The sequence below is a fragment of the Ascaphus truei genome, chromosome 8 (assembly GCF_040206685.1).
Source record: "Ascaphus truei isolate aAscTru1 chromosome 8, aAscTru1.hap1, whole genome shotgun sequence".
Taxonomy (NCBI): Eukaryota; Metazoa; Chordata; class Amphibia; order Anura; family Ascaphidae; genus Ascaphus; species Ascaphus truei.
In genome coordinates, this window is record NC_134490.1 from 30,507,081 (window position 1) to 30,515,602 (window position 8,522).

Genomic DNA, 8,522 nt, shown 5'->3' on the forward strand with positions numbered 1-8,522 from the left:
GCCATGACTTCCTCTACTCTATCATAACAGCCCCCGCTGAGGGAAGACCTATTGTTACAAACTTTAATGGACAAGACACCACACACCCCTCCCACCCCCAACACACACATTCATTTTTGAAATGTTTAATCTCCTTTTACCTTGAGTTATGGTTCTGGGAGCCTTATATTAGTCAAACTGTATTTTTCCCTGCAGCCTTCTGCCTCAAGTATAGAAGATTTTCACCATTACACATTTGATGACAGATTGTCCATGACTCTGGCTTCTATGTTGTCCTCTTCACAGTTACAGAGGCAAGTCACGTTCGTGATGAGAAGGAACAATGGGCACAGCAACAGAAGGACAGGGCAGGATCTATAGAGACGTTATAGCTAGAAAAAAAGGAACTTGTACAATGGGGAACCAGCACAGGGGATAGATCATTTGGATTTTTATTTGGAGAAGTAACACTTAAGAGGCAGACAGGGGTATAGTAACATAACATGGCCTTGAGTTCAAATGTTAAATTCTAATTGGGTGAGATACTCATCCTATAGTTATTGTCAGTCCTTGGCAAATCCGGTCGCCACGGGCGACTGGATTTTGCCCGCTAGCGATCCCTCATGGCCGCCCAAGCGGCGCACGCGGTTCTGTCATTTCCCCTGCTTTCAATAATAAAAAAAAAAATCCCCCTACCTGATTGGTCTGACGCGACTTGGCGCGCTGCCAGGATTTGTTTGGGGCGCGCAGCCAGCGCTTTGAAGCCAGCCCTTTTCGATCTTGATCCTGCATGGAGCAAGTAAGTGTCCCCCATGCCTCTCCCTTACCTCCCTTGCCTCCGATGGCCCCTCTTACCGGCGATGGCCCCTCTTACCGGCGATGGCCCCCCCTTAACGGCGGTAAGACTTGGTGACCAATTTGCTCTAACATGCTCAGATTTGGTTTCCATTTTCATCAACTCTTACAAATCAAAAGGCTCGAACAAAAACCTCAGTACTGTATAATCTAACAATTATTTCTTGACCCAAGAGATGATATTCCATTCAGCAAATTAGCATGGCTCTTATCTATGGGCGTGCTGCAATATAAAGCTATGCGGAGTATGACCATGACCTCAGTTTCAAGCTGGCAGCCTCCCCCCAAAATAGTCGCGTTGCGCAGGAGGTGCCCTTCTGCATGAAGGAGAGGATACAACCCTGCAAACCACCGCCATGTTTAAAAAAAAAAAGAAGGGTAACGAAGTATGACAGAACGCTTTCCCTTTCTTGTCATTTGTTGGGATTGCACCTTTAACACTTTCTGTGCAGACAGGTACCTCCTATGGCTCCCCCTTACCTCCGATAGCCCCACTTACCTCCGATGGCCCCCTTGTCTCCCATGCCCCCCCCCTTGTCTCCCATGCCCCCCCAGTCTCCCATCCAGTCACCCCCACACCCAGTCAGTCACACCCCCCCACCCAGTCAGTCACACCCCCCCCCCACCCAGTCACCCACCGCAAGCACCCAGTCAGTCACCCAGGCAACCAGTCAGTCACGCAGGCACCCAGTCAGTCAGTCACGCAGGCACCCAGTCAGTCACCCACCCCATCACCTACACTCTCACCCACACTCTCTCTGTCTCTTTTTCTCTGTCTTCTCTCTCTGTCTCACACTCTGGATATGGATATCTTATTTACCCTATATATCTTAACTGCCCTATACCTACACTGAAATAACCTATACTGCTTTCTTCCAGATCTGACTCTCAAGCTTCACACAGGAGACATCGGAATCCCCTCTAACCCAGAAGACAGGTAAGGAACACCTCCCCTCCAATGTATAACATTGCGGGAATGAGGGTACCTGGACATTGAGGGACTGCGGATCAGGTAAGATCCCAGGCGGGATTGCTGCTTTAGAAATTGTGAAGCGGGGGCATCCAGACACTGGTTAAGGGGCTGAGGAAACTAGTCATTCATATCTTGCTTTTTTTTCTAGATTAGTGAGGTCATCCGACACACACACACACACACACACACACACACACACACACACACACACACACACACACACACACACACACACACACACACACACACACACACACACACACACCTATGTAAAAAAGACTAATTGTAGTAAAGTATAAATGTAATACAATAAATAAACTTATGTCAAAAAACGAATGTTGTTATTAATCGTTACTAGGAATTTATTCAATTTCTTTTTTTTAAAGTGGGGCTGGGGTTGGGGCTAGGTGGCGAGTAGATTTTTTTGGTTTGGCGAGTAGATTTTTGGGTGATTTGTCAAGCACTGGTTATAGTTCTATTGACCAAGAGGAAGGTAACAAATAAAACAGTGAAACATTTGTCTCATAAGAGGAATAAATCCTGACCTCATCTATCCCTGTATACCTTTCCTTTCTAACATGTCTAACATTTTAACTTGAATATATCTTCTGTATCTGCCATCACAGTCACCATAGGTAGTATAGCCCACATTTTAACTCCCCTTTCTGTAAAGAATCCTTTCCTTTGCTGCTGGTGAAATCTACTTTCCTCCAATCTTCAGAGATGACCCTTGTTGTTTGTACTGCACTTGGGATAAAAAGCTGCCTTAAGAGTGAATTGTATTGATCTTGGATTATTATTATCGTTTATTTGTGAAGCGCCAACATATTCCCCCACGCGGTACAATGGGGCATAGAGTCATGCATATTACAAAACCATGAACAGTTACATACAGGTGAGAATAAACATGCACAAACAGACACGGAGAGGTAATAAGGGTGCTGCTCGGGAGAGCATACAATCTAGAGGGAATGAGGGACGGTGTTGAAATAAGGTAAGGTAAGGTGGCTGCTTATTGTAGGATAAGGTGTGGCTCAGGTTAGAGTATGGCCCAATATATGAGGGAGGGGGTAAGGGGGAAGGGGAACCAGTGCTCTTGCTACAGTCAAATTTGTAGATATGGTGCTAGGAGCGAATCGCATAGAAATCAATGTCTTGTAAGGAACAAGACGAAAAGAGCCCCTATACGAAGCACTCAATATCCAGGTAAGTGAATGATTTAAAATGTAACTTTTAATAGTGAATAATAATAAAATAAGATTGGACAAAGACAAGACGTAAGTAATTAACAAAAACCACAAAATATAGCTGTCATCTAATTAATTCCTGATAATCAAGGAACAAGAGTAGTGACTCCTGGCTATAATGGTATAATATATAGATCCGGGTCTGTCCTTGGTATACAGGAGACAAGTCACTCCATATTTCTCTACTCCATATGTATCAGGAGCTAAATCAAAACGAACTTAGAAACCTCCTTGGGGAGGAAAAGATCAATAGCTAGAGTGCATTAAAATATGCAAAGATAAGAGCACATAAGGAAACGTATAATTTTGTTTCCCACAAGTAGATTAATTGGGGTCAGCATTCCGACGTCCAAATAGTGATTCCTTCACAAATTATTGAACCTATTATTCGTGCAGCGTAAGTTGTGAAACTATAGTTAGCTGCTTCAGTATTGTGACTGGAAGGGAGGGGTGCAAGGGGGGGCCTCTATAATCGATAGTGAGCAATGTGTTCAACACATAGTATATTAGACTGCCCTTAGACGTAATACAAAAGGGTAGTATGAACTTGCTTCCTTGAGTTGGTAGGGCAAAGTAGTAATAGATTTTAGTGGGCAGGTGTAGCACCCGATCCTACCTTTGATAAAACAGTTACACCATTGCTTATAAGCTGTTGTAGTGAACCTGTTATGGGCTATAGTGTGTCTATATTGCTCTTGTTGCTACATAGTCACATATATGTGATCAATAGGTAAACAATCAAGTTGTTACATGCCCTATAATAAATAGCACTGTGAGAAACATTAAAACTAGAGCACTACTCATTGGTAGTAGTAATCAATATATGATCATAAATCCTGAATGCGCTATAGTATAATCAGCTGTTAAAGTGGTAGAGCTATAGAGTGTACCACTTGACGATCCGGTGAACATCCCGGATATCATGGACTAGGTATGATTGTAACCGCTCTCTCGTACAGATGCCGTGATAGTTACACTGTAACTTAGGACTAGGAAAGTCAATATTCAAAGTTAGTATAATGTTTCACTTGTATCTAAGAACTCTCCTCACCCTCCCATCTACAGATACACACGAGGACGTAACGGCGACACGCACCAACGTACGTTTCACGGCAGATGATGCTTTGTCAAGGTGGCCCCGCCTTACAGAGAGGTCCCTGTCTAAATACCCTACCGTTGCCGTAGCAAACTCCAGTCCCACTAATATACGCGGTTCAGGAGTCATATTACAGGTATGTAATGTCTTTGTAAAGGACAGGAGGCAGTTAGTACACATTACCACTAGTATATTGTACTAAAGAGATATGGGTATCCATTGGGACCAGAAGCTTATCAGTGCAGAGAAACCCCAAAGGTTGCTAGAAGGTGGGATGAGTCTAAAAGATGATAAAATAGAGCATGTATAAATGAAATTATACTCACACCCTATTGACCCCCTATTCTTTATAAATCAGTACATAAAAAATACCTGTCACGTGGTAGGATGAGATGCTATATATGATGCTATATATCTATAATGTTCACTTACAGTAGGTGTAGGGCTATTATAGAATTAGTAATGCCCAATAGCATACTGGATGTCATGTACAGCAAGTCCCTGACTAAGGAGATAAAGTGGACTAAATATATGATGTAAAAACAAATCCTTCATTTAACCCCGGTGGGGACAGGGCACCTAATGTGTAAATCCATTTGGACTCACGTTGTAATAGTTCCCTGTTCCTGTTGCCTCTTCTGATGGTCTCAGGTATATGATCTATCCCTTTAAAGAGTAGTTTCGAGCAGTCACCTCCATGAATCACATTTATATGTTTAGCTAGTGGTTTGTCGCTTAGATTGCGAATGTCACCAATATGCTCCAAGACCCTTCGTCTCAGCTGGCGGTGGGTCTTGCCAATGTACTTCATAGAGCACACACACATACTGCCTGGTAGATAACACCAGTAGTTCTACAATTTGTAAAACTTTTCATTCTATGCTTCACAGAGTCATTCCAATTGGTAAAGGTATCTGTAACTTGCATGAATTTACATGCACAGCATCCCTGGCATTTGTAGTTGCCATTTTGCCTTTTAGTTAACCAGCTGGTGTTTCCTAGTGATTCAAGGTGACTATGCACCAGCATGTCCTTCAAATTAGCTGCCCTCCTACTCACCACTATGGGTCTTGGACACAGGACTTCCTGTAAGTCCGGATCTTCTAATAGGACATGCCAGGTTTTCTGAAGTATCCTATAGATCAAACTCCACTGGTTGTTCTACTGTAGGTGCCCACTAATCGTACTACTTGTTCAGCTGTTGGTACACATTTTGTGCCAATAGAGAAGCTCGGGTACTATATTTTGCTCTTTGATAAGCTTTTTTGATGTTATTAGAGCTATACCCTCTGGCTTTAAACCTACTTCTTATTAAGCCCGCTTGGATCTCAAATTCCTGATCGGTGGAGCAGTTTCTCTTTGCTCGCAAAAACTGGCCTATGGGAATGCCTGTCACTAGTACCGACCACTTCAAATCCCGGATGTCCTAAATGGCCTCTTTTGCTCAACAATACTGGCCCCTTTAAATCCCAGCAGCAGCGTGCCCATGAACCGTCCCGGAGGACGGATACATTGGGGCACTGCCTCTTTTTTAATGTAAATAATTCTAACGGAGAGCATGCTAATCACATCCCAGGCTCCACCCGCAGCGGAGAGCTGGGGATCTCACAGATTTAGAGGCTGCAAGACGAAAAATGATGCGCTTTCTATTAATTGGGATCAAACATTTGCCTGGATCTCCATGTCCCCTAGTGTCAAACTGAAATGGAAAATAGAAAGATGTCTACTCAGCCATGGTTTCCATTTCTGCTACCTGCCTTATTTATTTATTTTAACATCAGTGGAACCAGGCAGTCTGCAACCGCTGGACAACTATCTGTCCAAACCAGGAACCCCACCTTCTCCCCTAAATTCAGGAGATGTTGACTCACAAAGTTTGTTAATCCCGGGGGTGAAAAAAATAGCCGCTGGAAGGAACAGAAAATGAGACGGTATTCCACTGGACTTGTGCATCTTTATCTCGTTAAAGGACCGAAACGTTGATCCTTCAATAAACCATGACTTATTATTCCCACAAGTCCAGTCTCGTTTTCTATTCCTGCATGGGATCCTCGTTCAATGTGGAAGGCCGTTGCACTTGTGGCAGTACTTGAAGAAACTGACTGCTCCTGTGCAATGTGTGTTGCTATTACTGGAAGCCATCTTATTAAAATGCCCAAGACCAAATGCACGAGCCCTCTTATTAAAATATAACATTTTCTCTAAGGGCCATTCTATACTGTGTGCGGCCTCGCGCACGCGCGTGCATGTGTCAACGCGCGTGCACGTGCCGCATGCTTTTTGTGTGTATGCTGTGAGTGAAGGTACTGTGTGTGTATGTGTGTGTAGAGATGTATTAAATAATATTTTTCAAATAAAAACAAATGTTGTAATAAAAATAATTTTTATTTATTTAACTTTGAGACATAAATACACACACATATACACATACATACATACATACATACACACCCACACACATACATACATACATACATACACACCCACACACATACATACATACATACACACCCACACACATACATACATACATACACACCCACACACATACATACATACATACATACACACCCACACACATACATACATACATACACACCCACACACATACATACATACATACACACCCACACACATACATACATACATACACACATACATACATACACACCCACACACATACATACATACATACACACCCACACTCATACATACATACACACCCACACACATATACACATACATACATACATACACACCCACACACATACATACATACATACATACACACCCACACACATACATACATACACACACACCCACACACATACATACATACACATTACAGCGGCGGTAGCGGCACGAAATCATTCTTTTCCTCATCTTCTCCCTCGTCGGTCCGCTCCAAGCTCCCTGCCGTGTGCGCACGCGTGGCCCTATTATAGAATGGCTGGCTATCCTCAGCCAACTAAAACTGTTGCGCGCGCGCACGCACACGCAGTATAGCACAGCCCTTAGTCATAGGGAAGCAGGATGCCCTTTGGGGTGTTTTAAATGTAGAGCTGCAGTTCTCTCTGTAACCACCAGATGTCAATAGAAACCAAGACATGCTTATTCCAACAGTGGGAAGGATTTTAAAGCAGGAACGTTCTGTAATAATAATAATAACATGTTCTTGTATAAGACTAACAGCGCTTTAAAGAGACATTTTTGCCGGCACAGGTCCCTGCCCCGTGGAGCTTACAATCTATGTTTTTGGTGCCGGAGGCACAGGGAGATAAAGTGACTTGCCCAAGGTCACAAGGAGCTGACACCGGGAATTGAACCAGATTCCCCTGCTTCAAACTCAGTGCCAGTCAGTGTTGTTACTCACTGAGCCACTCCCTGTACCCAAAAAGCCTGTATGAGTTTTAACTTGTATGATGTTAGTATGTTTTTAAGAAATAGTTTTGTTACAAGTTATAATTTCCCTAATATCTAACGTCTGAGGTTACTGTTCACTGCATTTGGGCTCTATTTGAAAGATAAAAACATCACCTGAAAGCGGATGCAAAGTGTCCTAGCTCTGTTAATGAGGGTGCAACTTTGCACCCCAAAGTGAGGGGTGCTTGCCCCACTGGCAGCAATTGGGTTAAATTGTTATATAGCCCTTTAGTGGGTAATCTATCAGTGTTTCCTGCAGAAGTTTATTAGATTTAAATCTATCTATTATCTATAATATAATCTATCTAATCTATCCCTCTATCATTCGTCTGTCTTTTTTAACCATCTATCCATCTATCTATTTGGATCATATCATCTATCATATCTATCAAATGTAGCTTTGTATCTGTATAACTTTATGCTAGGTGAAATGGTGAAAGACAGGGTTGCAGACCTGTCTAAGACATATGAATGTGCTCACAAGTGATCTTTTTATTTGATATATATATATATATATATATATATATATATATATATATATATATATAAAAGATAAATCAGTACAACGTTTTGGTCCTCTCAGGGACCTTTTGCAAGATAAAATGTGTGTTTTATATATCAGTATTGTGTACATATATACATTTACATCCCCAGCTATGTCATTTGTTTTCTCAGATAAATCTGGTGCTCTTTTTTTCATGCACCCGCCAAAGGAGCCTGCAACACATTGTGCACCAAATCCAGTTCACGTGTGCTCGCTTCACGCAGGCTCGTTAGGCAGCAAAGTTTCCATCAGTCCAACTGTTGATCTAAGTCTTGCAGGTGCAACACTCAGATCACCGCCCCCACACCCCCCAAAAAACAGCACTAGATTTATCAAAGGTACAACAAAAATCCTGTTGGAAACGTTCGGTTGCTGACTCCTCTGATAGTGAAAGGGTTAACACGA